The sequence below is a fragment of the Phyllostomus hastatus genome, unplaced genomic scaffold, assembly GCF_019186645.2.
Source record: "Phyllostomus hastatus isolate PE091 unplaced genomic scaffold, TTU_PhHast_1.1 phas_scaffold_1674, whole genome shotgun sequence".
In the NCBI taxonomy this organism is placed as follows: Eukaryota; Metazoa; Chordata; class Mammalia; order Chiroptera; family Phyllostomidae; genus Phyllostomus; species Phyllostomus hastatus.
Genome location: NW_025334011.1, coordinates 18376792 through 18401317, shown reverse-complemented (window position 1 = coordinate 18401317; position 24526 = coordinate 18376792). Strand labels below are relative to the sequence as shown.

General features: G+C 40.4%; 1 protein-coding gene across 1 annotated transcript in view; it reads right to left on the bottom strand.

Moving 5' to 3' along the window:
- Window positions 1-24526, bottom strand: part of NEBL (nebulette) — a 339975-nt gene that overhangs the window by 185063 nt on the left and 130386 nt on the right. The gene's annotated exons all lie outside the window — the stretch shown is intronic.

The following is a 24526-nucleotide window of genomic DNA, read 5'->3' as shown; positions in this document are numbered from 1 at the left end:
CTTCAAATTTCAGACTCAAAGATAATCTGTCTCACTGGCCACATAATCTAAGAAGCCAACAGTTATACTATTATACCAAGTTAACTGCTAAAAGTAATTAGTAAGTGGTGATGCATTTTCAAACACCTCTCGGAGTCGTCAAAAACAAATATCCATCTTGGGTTGGAGAAACTTAGGGGCACTGGGGACCCTTTACCTTTGAAGCAAAAATCAAAAGTCACAACAGGGAAATGCTAAAGAAAAATGTTCTTGAAAAGCATTGGTTATCCCCCCTTAAAAAAAGCATGCATGGCATCTCCCAGTCACTGGACCGGAGAGCAGGGCTGACTGAGCCCCAGTGCAGAAAAAATGATGCTTCCTGTCCCTGGGGGTGGGGACAGCGACCTGCCTTCTTGGGAAGGAAACACATTAGTAATTGCACCAGATGTGAAGGTGGCAGTTTGACCATCCTGCCAGTGAGACAAAAGGAGCAGATCAGTAGCTGTCATTTTTATGCAAAAGTAAAGCAGCCACACAAAAGAAAAGGGGTCCCTGAGCTTAAGCAAGGCCTAAAAAAGTAAAGATTCTTGAGTTCAGTGCAATTACGAAGGGATTCGCAGCAACACCGCACGCTGAGGAATACCAATGAGCGGTGCTATGGTAACCGAGGAGACAAATATATCAGGAAGTTAAATAGGAAGATGCTGCAGAAACGAAATGAACTCCCAACTTTACTGTTCTATATTTTTGTAAACTGTTGCCAATAACCCCTCCATATCAAAACATCCATGATTTTTTTTTAATTTCCCAAACCTACTTTTATGGTTTATCCTTGAGCAATTTTCACACATTCTAGAGCTGACGCAGCTGTTTGGGAGCTATCTCCGCCAAGGCAGCTCAGTTTGAAAATAATTATTTCTGAGTGGATAAGGCTAGCTATGAGCTGGATGCTGTGAGCAGCAGTTCTTACCATGTCTCAACCCACTGACTCTTTGTGGTACCAATTCTTTTTCCTCTACAGTGCATTCAAAAAAATCCACACTTCCATTTTTAATCTTTAAAAGGGAGCACTCCTTCCATGGCCAGTGTCCTTGACACAACTGATCTCTCCCAGCAGGCACATTAGCAGCTCGCTTGGGCTCATAACTCAGTCAATATAAACAGTGCATCCGTGGGCCACTTACACTCGTGAACCTTGGGAGGCTGAGGCTTATGGGTGTCTCTTTCACAGAGAATTGCAAAATCAGTTCATATATCACAGTGTATCATCATCACCCAGAGTTGTAGGATTATTAGAAAATACACAATTAATTAAAGGTATTATTTCCTTCCAAACATAGACTGTTTTGTATAAAATATACCAAAACTGCTAGGTCATCTCACAAAACAGAGATCTGCCATTCAGAATTTTTTAACATAAATGTAGACTTTTGCTTGATTATTGTATGAAAATAGTATGATTTTCAACCTTGTTCTTGGTTTAGGCCACTGAAGACACGAGGGGAAGCTAACGTATTTTAACAGTCATATTTATGATGCCTTGTGATTTGTCAAAGGTTTCTATACATTTAAAAATATTTATGGGAGTAAAAGGGAGAAAATTGTACTTGAACAATGGTTAAAATAAAATTTTAAAATTTTATTTCTCTGCATCTTATTGTTTTACTACCTCTTTAAAATTCCACAATTCAACAACTCACCAAATAGTACATAGATGTTCCTTTATTAAAAGCGATAATGCAGGTCATGAGAAGTAACAGACTGGCCCACCTTTTACTCTAATCACCTCTCCTGAGACCCCACTATCATCCTCTAAACTCACATTATCACTGTCTCTGGGGTATTTTCCACAGTAAATTAACAGATTATTTAAGTATGCATAAGTTTCTTAATAAGTAATGTCATTATTTTAATAAGTCAAGATTTCATTAAGCTTTTAAAACATCAACAATAACTTTTCCCCTTTTTTAAATTTTGAAAGTAATAGCACCAGTAACATCTCAATTTGCCCTCTAATGTCCCAGTAATCTGGTCCTGGCCTGGTTCTCCCACCCTAAACAGCTTTGCCCTCAAGCTTATTCCCCAACTCTATCAGATTTCCTCTAGTTTTTCACACACGCCATCTCATGTGATCCTCATAATATCCATGTGTATGGCTACTGTACTGACACTTAACAGAAATGGACTCAAAAATTAAAATACTTCCCAAAGTCATGTAACTAAGGGACAACCAGTATTTGCGCCCCGTTCTGAGTGCATGCTCTTTTAATCTGCCTTACAGGTTCTCCATACCACGCTTCAGGCGAGTGCTTTTCCCTAGGTGAGGCCCACTAACAAGGTTTGGGGATGTGATTTCCAGAAAGCTTTTTTACTCACAATCCCCGTTCCATTTCCAAAAATAAGGGTAACACAGCCATCATTTTCAAAAGTGATCCGTATCATTCTATGGGCAGGGAAGTGAAATAGATAGTAGCCTGAAAAAAAAGTGAGTACAGTTAACATTTGCAAGGTGCATGGTCTGTATCAGCACCCGTATAGGCCTACTAGCCCAATACATGGTCGCCAACCTCACAACAACCTTTTAAGTGAGAGAGAAAACCACCATTTTAAAATAAAGAAAATGAGAGCTTAAGAAACTTGTCCAAGACCATATAGTAAGAGGTGGTGGAGACAAATTGAAACCCAACTTTAACTCACTCCAAAACCCTCACTCTTTCCTTCACATTCCACTAGCTCTCAGGGGCTTAGACTGTATAACAGCTAGTTTCATTAGCCAAGCTATTAAACTGCATAATCTACCTTCTTAAAAGTGTCATACTGATCTCTGTCAGAAAGTTTTACGGGACTATTTTCACATTTCTCAGTAACAAGAGTAATGGTGAAGCTAAACCAATCTAAAGAGCAGCCCAACCCCCAAAACAAACTACTTTTGTGCTAAGATATTTCTCTGCCCTCTTTCTTTCTCTGTAAAACCCAGAACAAATTTTGAGATGTGTATGCAATTGATCACTGTCTTGGACATTTTGAAAAACAAATGTGCAAACAAGATAACAATTCATTACATGCAATCTATAATCCACGAATCATAAATGTTCTATTTTCAAAACTCAATCTTTCTGCATTTCAGTTGAACATAGTTTTGGAAAGCTTCAGTCACTAATAATTGGCTGTCTCCTGAATGTCACTGTTAGTCCATTGGTATGGAAATCAGTTCCTCTTAAATAAACTCTTCAAATCAGTGTTAATCCTGAACTGGCTCACTCACTCAATCATTCTTTCATTCAAACATTCGCAGTTGTGGGAAACTGGAGACAACGGCCCCCTGACCAGTCAAGCTCTGACCACAGGCATGACAACAGTCCCAGCTATCCAGGCCTAGGGCCCCCATCCACCACATTGGATGCCAACCCTCCAGTAATACCACCAAGGGGGACTGAAGTGGGGAGGGAAGTGGCCACAATCTCCATTAGACATCCCCCAACCACAGCAAGCCACACCGACTCAACACACAACCTCAGTAAACATAGCAAGCCTGCTGCGTGAACACAGCATCCAGCCACATTGCCTAAATGCCCCTCCCCACTTCAAATGGGTGCCTCTTTCCCAGCTCTCTCTTCCTTTCCATTCCCTTGATTATCTGCTTGATTATCACACACTTTCATTATAGCAAACATTTCCTAACTTGGCTTTCTACTTCAAATCTCTCCCCATCCAATCTATTTTGCTGCCTGATTAATCTTTCTGTAACGTCATTTTCAACAAATCATTCCTCTGCCCAAGAACTTACAGATCCACACACCTACTGATAAAGCCCAGCCTCCTTAGCATGCCATGCAGGTCCTCCACAACCAGCCTGACTTCTGGATTTTTCTGTAGGGTCACAGGTCCACTGATGGTCAATCAACACATCTTTGGCATTCCCAGCTCCCCCACACTATCCTGGGCCCTGCCGCCTCTTCTGCTACCTGTCAAAGCCCTGCTCCTCCATTAAGGCACTTCCTCCTCAAAAAGGGCCTTGCTTTCTTCCTCACTATACTCATAAACATCCTCTAAGTGTTTCCCTCATAAAGTGATCTTAAATCCTCTGGCAGCAACAGGGCACAGGATAAAGATCACATGTGTGTGCCAACTATCACACACATGTGCAGGCATGCACACACAGGGGAACCCCCTGTGAATCTGCCCACCCCATGGCACTAGGGTCACCCTTCTCAGATCACCTCTAGTGCTCCCTGCCAACCTCGCTCAGCAGCTGCTAGCCAGGTTAGCTGCTCTCCTACGAAACTCTGCTCTGAGCAAAGTCAGAAACCACAATTCAGGCTGCTTTGAAGCACCCAGAGGAAGCCCATTAGCAGTCATGGAGTGAATGAGTGCTCTGGAGTGCTCAGTTGTCTCTGAAGAGAAAGACAAAGGATGTGATGAGATGAACAACATCTTTGGCAATAAAAACTAGCTTCTGAAGAATTTATGAGTAGCAACCAATTCTCCAACACACCCTGTATGGAAGTGTTTAACCAGTTTCTTGCCAAACAAAATATAGTACTGAAAGTCAAATTTCCAACATAACTGGAAATTTTGCATGATCAAAACTACTTTTTAAAAATGTTTTGAAATATGAATAATTTACCCTTGTTTTATTGCTTTTACAATAAGTGAAATGGCAATACTACTCTGATTAGTAGCAATAAGAATATAAATAAAAAGTTCAAAAATTAGATACACAAGATATGAGCCTATGTAGAATTAGAATTTAAAAAAATCAGTAAACTCAGAAAACATGAGATATTTGTTCAATACAAATTTAAATAGATAGCCTTGGCCAGGTGGCTCAGTTGGTTGGAGCATTGTATTGTGCACCAAAAGGTTTCAAGTTTGATCCCCAGTCGGGGCACATACCTAAGCTGCAGGTTTGATCCCACATCTAGGCACATACAGGAGGCAACTGATCAATATTTCTCTCTCACATCGATGTTTCTCTTTCCTCTCTTTCTCTGTCTCTCTCTCTCTCCCCTCGCTTCCTCTCTCCACAATCAATAAACATATCCTCAGGCGAGGATATAAAAAAGAATTTAATGGATACAGCAAATAAAACAGCAGAATTATTAAAAATAATAGCTAAACTGGCCAAAACCATTGACATGCAAACAAAAAGGCTATTGCATAACAAATAATTAAAAGTATTAAAAACCTCCAGGAATAACAACAATCAAACTAAGGGCAAAAATATCCCCAAAATTAAATAAAATGAAATAAAGATAAGGCATTTATCAAAAAATACAATTTTTAAAAACCAAATAAAAAAATTTTACTTCACGAGGAGAATTTTGAACCTAAAATGCCATAGCAGTGCTATGATATGGTATCGAAAACACAGAAACAGCATTTGTAATAATGGCTACACTAAGAGAGCCTACTCCAGTAAGGAACATCTCAGGCTTCTGAACTCAGAAGACCTGAAGCCAAATGCCATCAAGGGTTCTGATTACCCGTGTGACCCCAGGTAGTTTACACAACTTCTCTGAACTGTAGCTTCATCATCTACAAAATGAGAATAATCATGTTTTCCTAAGAAAGTTATTGTGAAGATTTAATGACATATTGTACAAAAAGCCCTTAACACAATGACTGGCTCATCATAAACCTACACTAAATAAAGTCTGTTTTTGTTTCTAATCCTTTGCTCATTCATTCATCTGGAATCGACGGAGAAAACAAAGATGAGGCCTTCCTCTTTGCTGGAGCTCTCGCAACACAGGCATTTGGAAACCACCGACCTTAACTGCTATAAGAATTGTGCAGATTAAAGAGGGCAGGAGAAATGGTAGAACAACGAAATGCTACATCTAGGTCTCACATGACATCAGAATAAACCTAGCAGATGGCTGTGAGGAAAAACAGAAATTACAATAAAGCGCACAGCATTAATACCATCTATCTGCATATTCCATTCAAAATCCAACTGGCTTTGCTTTTAGCACTCTGCCCACATGTCACCCTGATACCTCATAAAAGCCACAATCTGAATTCACAACAAGCCCCCATTAAGTCACTTCATTGGATTACTTCATTGAGTGACCCCTATCTGTCCAATATACAGATCAGGAGGATGGTGACAAAGGATGGGCTGGACGACGAGGATGGGCCTGGGAGCTGGTTACACTCACAACAGGGTCTACAAGGTGACAACAAGGCAAGGTCAACTGTCTGGAATCGGTGAATGTGACAGATACTCAGGTCAGAGCCAAATAAATTATCCCAAGAAAGCAATAATGCTGTTTCCCAGGCTGATGTTTTAACTGCATATTCTCATCTATAGCACCCAAATGTTCCCATCCTAGGACTGCCTGTAACCATTCAAAGCTATGGAGAAGCCCTGTGTGAGGACAAAAAAAGAGTTGGGGGAAGGGAGTGACTCTGAGTAATGATTTTTCTGGTTTATTTCAATATCATTTATTGATTTCCTAATACATGTTAGAGCCCTGAGAAAAACTACGAACTGTCAGTAATGCTGTATTCTACATCCCCCCTCCCCCAAGAAATACACACCGAACTGACTGTCTACCCAGGATTTATACACCCAGGACTGGAAGGTCCAGGTGCTCCGCCTGCCGTGTTTCAGAGCCACATCTAAGCAATGAGGCACCACGGTTCCGTGTTCTCTCACAGCCTCGCCTCTAACTGCCTCTGAGGCTGTTAGGCTGCTCACATTTACTCAAACATAAACATGAACATTTCCCCTTTGATGTCTTTTTTCTCCCATAATAATCTGTACTCTAATTCAAAGAAATGCAATTTCATCGTTGGTTCACCGGGCCGAGGTCTGAGAAAAGATCACGTGAGGCAACCCATAATGACTAAGGAATATAATGAGGACGACAAGGGCAGATGATTTCAAGCAATGCAGTCATTTACTAGAAAGTGCTTCCCTGATGAAAGATGTAAAAAAATTAAGCTCTAACTGCAACCATGAACTGTTATATTTTGTATGGATGCCTGAGTGTGTCAGTGTCACCTTCCTTGTCATTGCTGAATGTCTAACTCAGAAAGGACTCTGGCCAGTAAGCAGAGGGGCCCGAACGGGACTATGGCCACCACGCCACACTCATTATTGTTGTGCCGTGAAGTGTTGGTCCTGCCCTAGTGTGACCACGTGAACACCACACAGGGGCCCTAAGCTACAGCTGGCAGGAGTAGTTTGACTTAGTGCTGGATGCTGCACTATGGGGGACTCTGGTTTGACTTATATCCACAATTGAAACTGACTTTGCCTGGCCAACCAAAGTCGATCACCCTTCCCATCTCCACAGGGTTGCAGACTGCTAACCTTCTAACAACAGAGGTCTCTGAAGAGAGAGAAGCCTTTCCTAAGTAAACACATTAAGCAGAACACCAGCATTTACAAAGGAGGGAGCAAAATGTCTGCAATAAAAAAATCAAGTATGTAAAAATCTGTTTTGATCTAAACTTTGAACATTTGGAAATGGAAAGGTTAAATATTTACTGTAAACAGAAACAAGGGCCCTGAAATGAAGAATCATACCCCCAAGTGGATCTACATGACTGAAGGCCTCACATGGAGCACAGGACACCGCATAATGTATCTCTAGTCGTCCTGGGTACTCCGCCATTTGGGAAACAGACAAAGATCTGGGAGAAAACTCATTCACTGAAGGGAAATCGTGTGTGATGAAGAAGGATGGGAAGGCAGTGGTCAGATGGTTATGAATGACCTCAATGGGAACCAAGCACAGAGGACAAGGATGGGAAGTACAAGAGAGAGGAGGAGGGCCAGCAAAGGATCCTCTTATTACCCGCTATAGATCACAGTTTCTCTCCAAAAAGTACCAGGAAGGCATCAGACATGACAGTTGTCAGGAAAAGCTAATCTAAAGTCAGTCCTAGCCCTAGCTGGTGTAGCTCAGTGGACTGACTGCCAGCCTGTGAACCAAAGGGTCGCCGGTTCAATTCCCAGTCAAGGTACATGCCTGGGTTGCAGGCCAGGTCCCCAGTAGGGGGTGTGAAAGAGGCAACCACACATTGATGTTTCCCTCTCTTTCTCCTTCCCTTCCCCTCTCTCTAAAAATAAATAAATAAAATCTTTAAAAATAAATAGATAAAGTCAGACCTGGACACCAGGTCCTACCCCACTGGAGCGAGCCAGCTGAGAGAAAGCTGATACAGCCTGGCCACCACCATCCACAGAGAGAAGGGGGACTTGGCACAAGAGGCAGATTGGCACCTGTGAAGTAGAGTGGCACCTGTGTCACCCAGACAGTCCATGGAACATGCTGGGGCTTCTGCAGTAGCTGGAAGCCACGGAAGGCACACAGTGACACACAGCCAAAAGGCCTTCCTACCCGAAGGTTTTTCCAAGTTGTAAAATGGACATAATTTCACAGTCTCCCAAAATCAGTGATTTGCAGGGTAGTATATGGCATTATCACAGTACCCCAGGGAAATAAAAACTCAGGAAAATAATACCATTATTGGTAAAGCCCAAATTTCAGCAATTAGGAAGTGACTGAGTAACCTAGCACTCCACATGTGAACAGACTATAGATGTTTAATGTTCCTTGGCAGCTCAACACACCCTTCAAAACTAAGTTGTTTTTTTTCTTTTTAATAGGCCTGTGTTTTGTTTTCCAATACAAAATAAAAACTGGTTTCCTTGCTGTTAGGTAGCATTTTGATGTACCCATTCTCAACACCCACTATACCAAATAATCAAACAAGTTCACTATTTTCCTAATATCACTATTTCTCAAATATGAGTTGATCTCAAAACATGCACATGAAAAAAAAATAATAAAGCCAGTTGTTTTCTCTGTAAGATGTAATCAAGGTGATTTGGTTTGGTTAGTTTGGGTTTTTCTAACTATATTTCTTTTTATCCTTTCTGAACCAGGAAAAAAAGTCCTGGTTTAGGATAAATGTCAACTTTTTTTAAAAAAAAAAGTAGGTACATTTTAAACAAGAGGAAAATGTCCCTGACGTAGGAAGGTAGAAGGTTCTTTTATGTTGATGAAACATTGTTCTTTTGAATGTTAATGTACAATAGCCTTATTACCATGAGTCACAAAAAATTATTCACGAATAATTATAGCAGAGCTTTGCATCCTATGTAGGAAAACTCTTACACAATAGCAGATTACTTTGCAAGATAAACTCCAGGATTTAGTCATCTACAGTTATTTACTGCCTATAAAGGTATCCTGATCTGTAGACTATTAACCATGTCAAAGATCAGTTAGTGTTTGTGTTTGATTATATAAGTGACTTTCTAAAATCATAAACTCACAAAAACTAAAGATTCAAAAAACAATTCATCAGGTTTGCTTCCCACCACTAGCAACTGTTTCTCCTCTTCAGATTGAAGCCACCAGCATGAGTTGAATAGCTTCACAAATATTTTCATTATATGGCTTAATTTGTTTTCTAAATTAGAATCCAATTTTTTAACCCTAGAATCCAATTTCTCCAAAAGTAACTCTTAAGTTTTACCTGATTATTTTTATCACCAGCATCCTGACCCAGCCTTCTAAGATCCTCACCCTGGACTTCTTCAATTGCTGCAAGCTTTGCATTTCATAAGATCCCTATGATTTTTCAACGGCTTTCTCAGTGCCCTGATTGAAGACCCCTTCACGTGTTTCTAGAGCTTCTCCCTCTCCCAGACTTGCCTGATGACTACCCGTGCCATCCAGCTGACATCTCATGGATGGAAACAGCTTTATGAATTATACTCATGCCTTCCTCATGTCTCATTCCTTTTCAACTGCGTCTCTACTAACTCATGTCCCTGCTCCCCAACACCTCCCCCTGCCCACAATCACACCTTTCAGGCCGGTTTCATAGTACACGTTGAAAAGGCCTTTTGTTAGGGAGCCATGTCATAACACGAACATTTGAACTACTTTCTGAACTGGAATATTTTTCAAAGACAGAAAATGGGGCTTTTCCTTCTGTATCCCTCATGGTACCCAATACATGGCTCTGAAAACAACTCTACTCAGTCGATGATTATTGATTGGGGGATGATGTCACAGGTTTCTTGCATCGACTTGGGTTATATATATCCTGCTGTGGAGATAAAAGGTTCTCAGACATGGCCTTTCTAACCGGAAGAGTGTGAAGGTTGTTGTTCACACAGGCACAGTCACATGAGGGATGTAGGAAAAGTCACATAATGCTGCTTTTCACATGAACTAACCTCTGCTTCAATTATTTTGACATTTTAGATAAAAGGGTGGAGGAAGAAATGTACGAAAGGGGATATCTTAGATATCTGAAAAACACTTTCAGTTCTTATCTCTATTGTGAATATTTACAAGTAAAGCAAAAGTAGTCCAAAGAATCAAGAATGCCAAATAATTTGCAACATGTGTGCAAATTCCAGTTTAACTTCTGTAGTTACAAACAAAATGCCCTGTAACCTGAAATTTTCTCTCATGTGTGTATATGTAAGAACATGTACATACTGACTCTGTTATGTGAGAGACCATCAAATTGTTGATTTTAAAACCACTCTACTATTTTTCTGACCTACACTGATTTCTTTACACTCAGAATAAAATTGTGTATATTTGGCAATAACAGTTTTATCTGAAAAACTTTTCTCTTCATAAAATCTCCTCTAAATGTAGGTACTATTAATGAACAAAAAGATGAAAACAAAAAGCCATTTAAATATTAGAAAAACTTTTCATTAGAGTATCTTTTGAATCAAACATGTTATAAAATTGAATGAAATTCTCCCTTCACTTAGCTATACTGCCGTGCATAGAACCTGAGCAATGGCGTGCAATTTCAGAAGCCCATCACAGCAGCACAGGATTCCAAGTAGTTACAAAGCAGGTTAATCCTATAGAACAGCAGTATGAGAAACCAGTGAATGTGGACCCATTTCCAAGTGGCAAAAGCTAAGCTTTCCACAACCATAAAGGATTCAAGGTTTTGCAAAAGTCTTTTTTAATTACTTTACTGTTGTTCAATTACAGTTGTCTGCATTTTTCCCCCACCACTCCCCCCCACTCCAGACAAACCCACCTCCCTCCCTCGCTTCCACCCTCCCCCTTGGTTTTGTCCATGTGTCCTTTATAGTAGTTCCTGAAAACCCTTCCCCTCACTGTCCCCTCCCTCCTCCCCTCTGGCTATTGTTAGATTGTTCTTAATTTCAGTGTCTCTGGTTATATTTTGTTTGTTTTTTTCTTTTGTTGATATGTTCCAATTAAAGGTGAGATCATATGGTATTTGTCCCTCACTGCCTGGCTTATTTCACTTAGAATAATGCTCTCCAGTTCCACCCATACTGTTGCAAAGGGTAGGAGCTCCTTCTTTCTCTCTGCTGCACAGAATTCCATTGTGTAAATGTACCATAGTTTTTTGATCCACTCATTTACAGATGGAGACTTAGGTTGCTTCCAGCACTTGGCTATTGTAAATTGTGCTGCTATGAACATTGGGGTGCATGCATAGGTTCTTTTGGATTGGTGTTTCAGGGCTCTTAGGGTATAATTCCAGCAGTAGATTGCTGGGTCAACAGGCAGTTCCATTTTTAGTTTTCGTAGGAAATTCCATACTGTTTTCCACAGTGTCTGCACCAGTCTGCTTTCCCACTAACAGTGCACCAGGGCTCCCTTTTCTCCACATCCTCTCCAACACCTGTTTCTTGATTTGTTTATGATGGCCATTCTGACCAGTATGAAGTGGTATCTCATTGTGGTTTTAATTGGTTATGCAAAAGTCTTGATAAAATTCTGGGGAGGAGAACTGCCAGGAGGGCTCATTATTTGAAATAAATGTTGGTGGAACTGGCTGTCAAATATTAGTATGCATAATTACAGGGGGCACCTAATAATAACACAGATTTCTGGGCCTCCGTCTTAGTGGGTTGAGGCCGGGCCCATGGATGAGCATTTTCAACATGCTCACCAGGTATCAATGAGGCAGGAAACCACAATTTCAAGACACATTGATCTGCAGGAAGCACCTCACATTTCTTTTTCCTCTACAATTTCCTAAAAATCCTTTCAGTATTATCTTTTCTCAAGATCTTTGGGCATTTCTGAGAAAAAGTGGAACAGTTGGAGAATTAGGCAATAGGTCATTTAACCAAGCAAAAGAAGAAAAATCAAGACCTCACTCCAAACAAACTATTAGGACATTACTAACATGAGCACAGCATCCATGCTGTCCATTTTACCTAGCCACAACCAGCTAATGGGCCAGTAACAGACTGACTTTGGCCAAGCTCAAACACGGCTGCAAACAGACACACACACAAATATGCACACACATACACATGTACACAAACACACACACATAATTTTAGTTCTTTGGGTATTCCCCAGCTCAAAGTCTAGTATGTGACATAAAGTAGACACCCAATAAACATTTGTTAAAAGAACAAATAACTGTAGAGCAATAAATCACTGAAGATTCATCTAATAAGCCAGCACGAAGAGCCAGACTGGTCAAACTGGCTGTGCAAGCCCCACAACTGAGCTGAAAAGCTCTAGTGTTACAACTATGAAAGAAGTAAAACAGTAAAATTTTAAATACATATGAAGTCTGTCCAGAAAGTATCCAGCCATTTACTATGAAAAACAGACATCTGTTGAAGAAGATATAAGAAACATTGTACATAGAACAATGATGCCTCAGCCCCCTTCAAAGTAGGCACCTTGGGACCTCACACAGTTCTTTCAGAGTCTCTTCCACTGTTCAAAATAACACAAAATCCTTTGCTGAAATCGCCATCAGCTGCCCCATTGTGTTTTCCTGAATCTCAGTGACAGTCTGAAATCTCTTCCCTTTCAAAGGTGATTTTAGTTTTGGGAAAAGCCAGAAGTCACAGGGCACCAAATCTGGCTGTAGCAGGGCTGAGTCACCTGAGTGATTTGATGTCTTGCCAAAAAACTCTGTATGAGATGTGATCCATGTGCAGGTATGTTGTGATGAACTGCCAATCACCAGTTGCCCATAGCTATGTCCATTTTCATTGTATCACATCTCTCAACCAACTAAGAACACTGAGGTGGTACTCCTTATTAATTGTTTGGCCTGGAGGGGCATACTCATGACTGACAACACCTTCCTCATCAAAACACACAGTTAACATGGTCTTGGTCTAGCTGCAACTCTGCCACACCTTCTTCAGGCATGGAGAACCAGGCGACTTCCACTGGGACAACTGGGCCCTCGTTTCCAGATCACAGCCATAGACCCACAATTCATCTCCAGTTATGACCTGCTTAAGGAAATGTGGTTCATTGCTAGCAGTTTGAATCAAGTCATTAGCAACTGCATCATGATGCTCCTTCTGCTCTGGTAGCAGAAGCCATGGGATGAACTTTGCCACATGTTTATGCCAAGATCCCACATCAGAATCTCGGACACAGTAGTTTTGGGATCCCCAGATCAACTTCTAGTCCTCGCACTGCCAGTTGCCAATCTTTGTTAATTGCAGCCTGTACACATTCAACGTTCTCAGATTTTCAGCTTGTTGCAGGCCTTCCAGAACGTGGATCACTTTCAACAGATTCTTGACCATCTTTGAAGCATTTGTTCCACACTTTAATTTGCGATGCACTCATTGTATTTCCCTGAAAGCCTTCTGAATGACCTGAATAGTTTCTTTGGAGGAATGTTGGAGCTTGATGCAAAATTTGATGCAGATTTGTTGCTGTACTTGCTCAGTCATTTTGAATGCAATGGCCACACAGTACATATGCTCACTCAATGGTGTCTACTGCCCCCAGTGACTAGTACAGTGAAGTTATCAGTGTTCACATATGTGCATTCCAAGGCCACTCTCCTTGACTGCCAGGTTACATCGATGTTGTGCAAATTGTTCTCATTGTATTAACAATGGCTGGACTTTTTCTGGACAGACCTCTTGTATAATTTTAAATAAATGCATGAATGTCATCACATACATGTTTTCTTCTTAATTATTGCAATCTTTTTTTACCTTTACTTTTTCTAGTCATGGATAAGCCCCCAGAACCAATGTTAACAGTCTAGTATTTACTAGCCCATATTTTTTTCCCTACACATATAATCCTAATCAGACATATGTACATACAGACATGGATATGCATACGCATGCCAACAGGGAAGGTTTTTTAATTTATACACCTTTCTGTATGTGTGTTTCTCACTGAACAATACCTCATGGACATCTCTCTAAAGCATCTAGTGTACCTCTGTTCATTCTTTTTAATGACTGCATACTATTCCCCAATATAAATTATCATAATTTATTCTACTATTACCTTGTTGATGGGCTTTCACTGTTTCAGTTTTTTACTACTACAAACAATGCGTCCTAGAGATTCCCATACATATGCCTTACATGCTGATGATTTTGTTTCTATGGGAAAGACTCCCAGGAGTGAAACTGCTGGATCAAAGAGTAAATACATATTTTTAACAGTTGTTGCTAGATTATTTTTTTAAGGGCAGTAACATTTCACATTCACGAAACAGTTAATATTTTAATCAAGATTACACAAAATTGTGCTCAGAAAGCAAGGAATCCGTCATTTTTCTGCAGCAATCCTCTGGACTCTGCTAGACCGCTAAGGCCAGCTGGGTCTCCTTCACTGTCTCTCTCACCACCAGCCTCACCGCCTTCCCTAAAGCTCAGGATTCGCTAGCATTCCATGAATGGCCTTTGCTGTCCTATGAACTCCCTGCAATTATATCCTAACATTGGCATATTTTTGCTTTTGTACTTTTTCAAAGGAGAAGTCCAAAGGCTTTCATCAAATTTCTGAAGGGGTCCATGACCCCAAAAAACTTAGAAGTCACTCTCTGGAGTCTGTAGGATAACAGGAGGATTCGGATATTACTGATGACATGATTTGATTTGGCTGATAACCCCCAAAAGGTGAATTTTATTGAAGAAGCTTTCCTGTGCCCATCAAGCAATCAAAAACATTTTTGATCCACATTATTTTAAGAAGGAGCAAGCTGAACAAACAGTTTACAAAAGGGCACAGCTGTTGGGGGAAAAAAAAAAACAGAAAGAGCTATTTTCAAAACCAGCGAAAAGATCATTTCTTCTTCAATATAATGTTTCTCAGAGCAGTTGATATTTGATCTATGTAAAAAGAAAGGAGTCATTTTGAGCTTCCATTCAAAGGGGTAAACATTTCAGTGGAGAATGAGAAAGGAGAGCTAAATGGGGTACAGAAATATAACTATTTACAGAATTTGGAAGCATGCCTTTTGAGGAATCCAATGAACACCTGTAAGTCCAGAGTCGGATCCCAGCAGTCGCTCCTTTCCTGCACTGCCACTGGCTCCTCCCTACACACACCCTCAGCCCAGCAGAGGCAGCTATCTGACCAACAAAGTCAATGGAGATTAAACCAATAAATAATTAAAGCAGCTCTGTATAGAAAAGTTACAGGAAATACACTGTGTCCTTAAATGAGATTTCTTTGCTAGGAAAAGTTTGAAGTCAAGAATGCCATGATTTTTCTTGATGTGTAATGAATGCCAAGAAAAAAATTAGAAAGGTTGGGGGTGGGCTGTGGGGGAGAAATGGAAACAACTGTACTTGAACAATAAAAAAGAGAGAGAGAGAAAAGTGTTTAATTCATCATTCTTATAAGGCCCCTATTTTTCGTAAAATTACCTTCTATTGTCCCTTCTTTAGTTCATAGATTATCACATGATCAAAAGTTAAAATATAATCCTGACAATTGTTTAGCATGGTTACTAAATAGTAACTATTAAATTAAATTAATAAGATTTCTAGCCTCTAGTTTAAAATTTTAAACAAAAGACAAAGATATAAAAACATATTTAAAAATATTAAATTATTATACAGAGGGAGCAAAAGTAGGTTTACAGTTGTGAGTACACGAAACAGAGTTTATTCTTGTATTATTATTTATTAATTGTACAAACAACTATAAATCTACTTTTGCCCCACCCTGTCTTAAGTCACTTGGTGTGTAAAAGTACTGTGCACTTAGGAAACTAAATCTGTAGCTGAAGACACTTGTTAGATTTCCCCTGAAGATATTTCAAGATTAAAGATTCTGTTGAAATAAAAACAACTCCACACAAACAGGAGTTCGAGAGTGTCAGGCAGAAGGGGCCAGAATGTCCCTCCTAGTCAGGATCAAATTTGTGTGACCTTGATTTCCAACTGACCATCATCCTGACCCTTCACTTCACCAAAATCAAGAGATAGACAGGGTGGGATGAAGGAAGGGAGGGAAATTCTAATGGTTCGCCTCTAACATTTTGTAATGAAAAACACTCCATTAAAAAAGAAAAAAAAGCACAACCCATATTTTTGGAAGCCCAAGTAGAGCTCTCATTTCAGAACACAATACAACGATTGTTCCAGCGGAAGCTTTTTTAAAGGGTAAAGCCAATTAGTCATCTTTCTGCACAAAATGTCTTGAGTCAGTTTCCATCTTTACAAGGTCCCTGCAGATTCCAGTGGGCAGTACTTCTGAAGTCAGTGGGTGGTATAAGCAAAGTTCTACGACAATATGAGATGATAATTAGGCCACATAATGTCTGGTAAAAGAAAACACAGGTCCCTTCGTAGAGCTGAAACGTTCAGCATACCAATTGGGCCTACTGTGTGCTACTGGCTACCCTTGAAGTTACTCCTAACAATCTTTTTCGGAATCCAGTGTGATACTGCCAACTTGGCCTTATTGCCTGGTGCCCTCACAAGGCAGTGGCTTCACAGCATCATCCTCCATTCAAAAATACACAATTAGGAAATTAAGACTACTAACTAATTAAGAGTATTAATAAATACTAATCAATAAAAGGGGCTGCTTTGGGCGAGCAACTCTGCGTAAGGAAAAGTAGAGAATTACTGAACTGAGCAGTATCAACTTTTATCCTTGGGCAACTGCCTGGGTGCACTGAACTGACTCAAGGCTGGGGGCCTCAGCAAGACAAACTGAAGAAGGGAAAGAAGGGCGGTAAAAGCAAATGGAAGCACTGTACAGAGAAGAGACCAACTTTTAGAGTCCAAAAGCTACTACATAATTAATCAAAGACATTCAAGAAAAAATTTTAAATAAGAAAGCATAAAGGAAGTGAATTAAAATATTTCCTAAATGTATACTAATGTGTAGAGTTATTCTAGTTACTTTTACATAGGAAATTTGAAAACTACAGGACTAAAGATAAGACTAGTTGCTATCAGTGAACATATATTATGACTATAACTACTTTTTTCTTTCGTCCTCTTGTTTTTAAACATGTTAATGTACAGTTAGACATAGCTTCACATGTGATTTGCCCACTAACTCTATCAGGCCTATGTGATGTTCCAAGTATGACCTTCACCCAGTATCGGCGACTAACCGAGTGAATGGTCAAATGAAATGGTAGGTCTGATTATTATTATTTGGCAGAAAAGAAAGCACGGTGGTTCCTTTCCTTCGAGCTCTTTTATTGTGAACTGGATGTGTGATTGCAGAACATTTCTGTACTACAATCAAAATCATTACAACTAGAAGGACTTTGAGGGATCATTTAGTTAAAACCCATTATTTTGTGCCCTGAAAATGCAAGTGGTGCCCACAGCCACATTTAGTGGTAGAGGCAGGACTAGAACTCATAAATCTCCTGATGCCTGGCCTAGTGCTATATTTTACCAAATAAAATCAAAGGTTAGCAATTTATTTACAATGTATTGAGATAAAAAAATAAGTAAGTACATTTTCTTTATTTCCTCTAACTGCTCCATGATTTCCCACAAGCCCCTATCACACTGAAGTGAGAGGAACTAAATTTAGTCCCAACCATTAACTTGACCCCCTCCAGTTTTTAAACAATCAACTTAGGTAAATTCAGATTTCCTCCTGCTTCCTGGCTCCTCTCGAAGATGGTTTCTAAGTGTATATGAGCAGAGACAGCCTCAGTGACTCCAGACTGAAGAAAGGGGGCAGGGTCAGACCCATGCCCATTCTCTCCTTTAACTCCTTTGTCCTTGGTGGCATCTCCTTTTCCTTTGATCACTAGGCATCCTGCTGGTGTCTGATGCTGAAGGTGGTGGCTGGTGATCTCATGGTGCATTCTCCCCAGATGCAGAAAGAGCCTGGCAGTATAACTTGCCAAACCTGTCCCTCCTTCCTACTCACTGAAGTTCCACCACTACTCCCTGCCTGCACCAACCCCCTGCCCCAACAGCTCCCCAGCAAGTACCCTTGGTATCTCTCCACGAGGTGCACTGAAACTTCCATTACTTCCATACCACATGAGACACTAAGATACTGGGAAGTGGAGCTCATGTTCTCCCCTGACCACCATGCTGTGGAGGCCCCAGGTTCATTGCTTAGGTGGGAGATAGTTCCAGATATACCTTATGGAGTGGTCTTCTCTGCTTCTCACACTCCACCCATCTAAAGCTGCCCCATCTCAATTCTCAAAAAATTGAGCCAGAATAGAGGAGTAGTTATACTTCTCTTTCAGATTTTCCTGCCTTCTTCCTGCAATCTACCACGACCAGACAGGTGATAGGCATTACCTTCCACATGGGACCACATTTCCTCTTTCCCAAAGTACAGTTCACTCTTCTTTGTCTGGGCCCATAATGTGGGGGAGTAAGGCAGAACACGATTAACAGCAAAGAAAGATGAAAAACACACTGATTTAATATTTTTAAAATAGTCTCCTCATTGCAGCTGTTATATGCATTACCCCAGAGTCACCACATTGATAGGCTGCTTATTCAAATGCCTAATTCAAGGACCAGTAACCTAACTCCGGCCCACAGAATAAGAACAAATAGCTTGTAGCCTCCCTGCAAAGTAGAGGACGCACATCCTCCTCCAAGAGCTGTGGGGATGATGGAAAGGGAGACAGGATGAGCCAGGAAGGCACCAAAGGCCCTCTATGCTGGGACTCTGAGAACAGATGGGAAGAATATGGGGTCACTTCAGGTGGGTGAGGAGCAGAAGACCAGACCTCTGTGATGAAAGGCCCTAAAACATCATCCTGACATGGCAAATCAAAACATCTTGGTTATTTTCCTGTCTGTCACTACTGGCATGTTTGTCTCCTGCATCATTTTATCCAGAAGTACAATAGGAAAACAATCTGACTTACGGGAAATTGTGGGAGTTAGAGTTAACATCTGCACAGCATGTTCTGTTCCCTGAAAGAAACGTGCCACATCAAGTGAATTAATATTTCTCCTTTGAAGTTCTTACTCCCATTCAGCCCTTCTGATATGTGAAACACAATCTCTGATCATTTTCCCTGCCTCACAACCAGGAAAAGAAATATGCAGAAGCTTCTCCTTGTGAACTTTTACCTTTCCATACATGAGAAAGCGCTTATTTTGGGAAGGAAGAAGCATTGCCATAGGATCAGAATACAGCATCAAATGGTGAAAAATCAAAACATGGGAACTATAAAGCTGCCAAAATGAGGTTCAAAGAAAATGGAAAATTAAAAGGCAAGTATGAAAGGCGACTTGTCCAAGAACAGCGGAATGTAAGAACTACCAACAAAAACTATCTAGAGAGACAGTCTTCCTGTTTAGAACTCTGAGGCTCTCACATGAGATAAGGGAAGGGAAGAGGACCCAGCAAAGAGCAAAGAGTCCACTGAGACCAGGAAATGGGAAAAAAGATCTGCATTTGGAAATGGGACCCGCAGCTGGGCAGGATGCAGCCAACCACTCTGGGACCCCATACGGACCTGTCTACAGGCGTGTACTCAGACCTCCACCTCCCTGGAAATGCTTTGAAACAATTAAAATATACACAGCTTCTCTCGGCACCTCTTGTCACAGTTGTTTTACCTCCTTTTGTTCATTTATTATCATCCCCTCCACACTAGACTATAAATCCCCTGAAAGTGAGCACTTTATCTGGGTTCTCTCCCTACAGCATCCCAGGATCTAGCGCAGAATTTGGCATATGATTGGTGCTCGATGGCAAATAAAATTTAGGTCCAATTTATGATAGAGTGGGGACCCTTGGAATGAAATTTGAATCATGTAGAGGATGCTAGCTTTCCAATCATCCTTGAACAGTAACTAAAGTTTCATATCAGGGATTTGTTGCTTTAAAGGAAGTCAGTCTTCAGTGATACCCAATTAAAATGCAACTGCCACCTGAGAAGGGTCTTGCTCTAGGTAATTATTTAACACCTTACTAGGTGGTTACATGACAGGGAGAAAAATCCTCCTGAAATGGAACTTAGAATAAGGAGGCACAGAGAGGTGCCATGGGCAAGCCAGAGAGAGAGAATGTGTGTCGCACACTGCCTCCTTGAACTTCCAGACATTTATATTGAACATGTGTCTTCATTTCTCCCACAAAGATGTTTAACCATTATGTTCCCCATAAAAAAAAGTACATTACCTTCTCACACTTCCTACTATCTTATATCATATTCCCTATGAGCCATGTTTTTTATGCCTTCACAGAAATGTGGAAGATTAAAAAAGAATCAACACAAATTACAAAATGAAGACTCAAAGGTTCCAGGATGATTTGTATGCTATCCATAATCATTTTCAACCTTCCACTTTATAGCGCTCATAAATTACACACACTCCATTCAAGAACACAGTGAGCCCAAAATCTCTATTATTTTCAGCATGACTGCAAACAGCAAGCCAATCGCATAAACTAAGTGTGAATTGGCTAACATTTCATCTTTGTTTTGAGCAGTGCTTTTCAGGAGGCCCAGGACTGTCACTAGGAGAGTCAACCAGGGCCCTGGGAATGGGAGGAGGAGAAGCAGGGGGAACGTGCAGAGGGCAGGGGTTCGCTTCCCTGCTCAGTCACAACAGCCCCACCCTGCCCTCTTTCCTACATGCACTTCCACTTCAATTTCCATTTGAAGAACTATTTCCACAGCTTTAAGAAGTCTGCAGATCCTGAACCAAAGTACTCAAAATGTTTGTGTCTTTCTTCCAATAAAGTATGCTACACAACCTTCAAAAAGAAACACTCGCTATGACTTAATATTAAAATAAGTTAAGAACATTTCTCTCCTAAAGGACTTTTCATCTTTCTGAGTGTTTGAAGTTCAGGGATTCCCCAACTCACAAAGAATTTGTGTTCCAGAAGTTTAGTTTGTAAGGCAGGTCACTGGAACTCAGGGCACACTTCCATAGGAAAAAAATGTGTGGTGCCAAGACAAGCAATGAAAGCTTGATGCCCTACATTAAAGATAATGTTACTAACACCACTAGAAGTGGAGTTTTCCTTATGCTCTTTGCTGAAGGGGCAAATGTGGGCCAGGAGGGTGCCTAACCACCATTGGTTATTTCTTTGAAGCAGTTCATCTGGCGATGTGTGATGAAAAGGGAGCTAGTGAGGATGGAGGTGCTTCTCTCAACTGCCCATTTTCAGGACAATCCACATCCATTGTGGCCCATGGCTGGCCAAGTAGTTGTTTGCAAGCTGGATAATGCCCATAAACCACAGCTTGTCTCCAGTTCTGAAAAGTTAAATCATGATTTGCTCATTTATTCTCTAATAGTTTGTACCATTTTATTATAATAATCTGGAACCTAATACAGATCCTCCCCACCAAAAAAAATACTTTGGAAAAAAAAAATGCTGGCTGTGTTTATAACCCTCTCAGAGAGAAAAAGGAAAAGATAACATGTACCTATAAATAACTTTCTAGGTTGGACTGCAAATTAATTTTTTTCCTTCATTTTGGCTCATTTGGGAAGGTAATGAACTAAAAGAAAAGAATTAGCTTTAACCAAACAATTCCAACAGATTTCAAAATATCAAAACTTGGAGATGTGAATGGATTTGACTCATTTAGCACCACAAGTTATAAAAACAAGTCAATAAAATATTAATAGTCAATTTCCCCCCAAGTCTGTTGAGCTGTTCAGAATTCTTGATATCAAAACTCTAAGGAAATGCTCTGCCACAGAAGCAAATCATTTAGTATGTTAAAATTAAATTGATTTCCATTAATGAATATTACCATTAGGGTAGATATCACTCCATGCCTTTGCAAAAACAGAAGCGCTCTTATAGAAGGGCTTCCATCTTTCACCTGGAAAAATAACAATCACAATAATAATGAGGAGGAAGACTTCTTCCTACGTGTGACTTCTGCACTTTCTGCAAAATTCTACCTTTATTCACTGGTCTATCACCTTGAACTGCAAGTGTTTGCTTACAGATCTCCTTTTCTAGGTGTTTCCTGAGTAAAGAGATCAGAATACTGGTAAAAGTATGGACACTGGGAGCTCATAGACTAGGTTCTATTTCAAGTTCAAATCCTTACTAAGTCAGCAAGGCCAAGCTATCTATATTCTCTAAAGGTTGAGTGTTTCATTTAAATAGAGATAAAAATAAATGCCTGTCTCATAGGGCTGTTTGAGAATAAATGAAATAATACATGTAAAATTCTGTGCCCTGAATACAGCAAGATTGATGGTGATGGTGATGCCTTTACATCCCCCTCCCAATGCCTCGCCCAATTCAATACATGTTTTTTTTTAATTGACTTGAACTTCCCCACACTGTCTGTCTGATAAAGTTCCACATTTCCTAGAAGAAATGACATTGAGCAAAATCTTTTAAAAAATCTGATGCCTTCTCCTGATCACTGCTTGGAGACCCCAGAGCACTTTACGTACACCTCTACTGGCTCTTGTCCCAGCAGCCTGTCCATTTGTTTATGCTGCCTCGAAGCTTGCAGTTTGCTACATAAGGAAGAATAAAAACAGCCTTTTGTAAAACAGTGAGCTTTTTTTTATTTGCATTTCTAGAATCTGGCACAAGGTAAGAAAATAATAAATGCTTATCCCTGGGCCAAGCTAAAGGCACCTATAGTCACTAACTGAAGGCACAGTGGTCACTAGCTGAACCCAAAGGGAGCAGTGTGCCTTCCAAAGGAAGGAGACAAGGGTTCACATCAGATCCTTTCTTAACCTTCAAGGCTCCACTCAAATCCCACCTCCAGCAAGAAGTGCTTTCCTTTCCTTTCTGAATCCTTACTGTATATTAAACATAACAGTCACTCTTGGAGGATAAGGGGGGTGTTAGTACTGTTTCCTCAGACACCCTGTGAAGGGAGGATTAACTAATTATAAATTCTTTTGCATAGAACAAGTTCTCCAATGTGCTTGAAGTACTTCTGCAGAATTATCTAATTAATCCTAACTTGATGAGAAGAAAGGCATATTGGATCTGCACAGACTGCAGCCAAGTCCTGGCACCCTTGGCAGTGTGAATGAGCAAAGGGCTTTCCTGCTGGCCCACAACAGTGCCTCTCTGGCCAGCACTCAATTTTTTGAACTAAGAGCTTAGCACACAAAAATTAGCATTTTACACAAACCAAAAACTAACTGCCAACCAAGTCTTGATGGCATTGTTAACCAACAGTAAACTCTACTTTGAGTTATATTTCCTCTAATTAAATGAACTGTGAAGTGGTCTCAAGTCCCCCGGAAAGAGGGTGGTGGGAACCACCATCTTCCCTGTGATCAGATAAACCTGCACGGAAATAATTATATCTGGTGCAGCTGAAAGCTAACTACTCTCATTAAGAATTGCGACAGCCTGATGCTTTCAAAGAGTATTAGCTAGTCATCTCTTTCCGTCACCCATTCTGCTCTTCTCCGTTTTCCGTAGCAAGGATTTTCAGGGATAATAATAATAACAACAATAAGCCTCCAGAGTCATATAACATTTTTTAACTTTTCAAAATGCTTTCACATCTATTTGATATTTGCAGTTACCTCAAGACAGGTAGAGAAAATAAGACAGACCAACTAACTTTACATAAGCACGAAGAACCGGAGTGGCTGTCCCAAGGTCCCCACCAATGAACAGCAGCAAGAGGACCACGACCCAACCTTCCCTATGCCCTCCCGGTGTCATTTCACTACAGGCAAACCTCCAAGCTACTGTAGGTTCAGTTACAGACCACACCATTAAAGCAAATATAGCAATAAAGCAAGTCACAAGAATTTTTTGGTTTCCTGGTACACATAAAATTATGTTTACACTATACTGTAGTCTATTAAGTGGGCAATAACATATCTAAAAAAACAATGTGCATACCTTAATTTTAAAAAATATTTATTGCTAAAAATTACTAACCATTATCTAAGCCTTTGGTGGGTCATAATATTTTTGCTGATACAGGATCTTATATTCAATTTATTTAAATTAAAAAAAGTAATACCCACAAAGCCCAATAATCCAAAGCGCAATAAAACGAGGTGTGCCTGTACACCACTGACAAACGACTGCAATGTCATTACTCAGAAGCTTCCGATGCCGTGGCCAGCAAGACCTGAAGCAAGAAAACTACTCGTAAAGACAGCACCCTGGGTTTCTTAACAAGAGATTGGAAGTCCCTGCAAAAAAAACTGCCGTTCAAATCCCTGGTCTTAACCAATGTGTTTCGCCATATTGAAGGCAGGTTTCCAACCAAAATGGTTGACTGGGAGCCAAGTGTGGTGTTCTAATCTTTGTTCATGCTGTCAGTGTGACATATGAAAGAAATATGAATAAAGTGACAGGATGAAAACAAAGCTAGTGGCTGGTGTGAGACACAC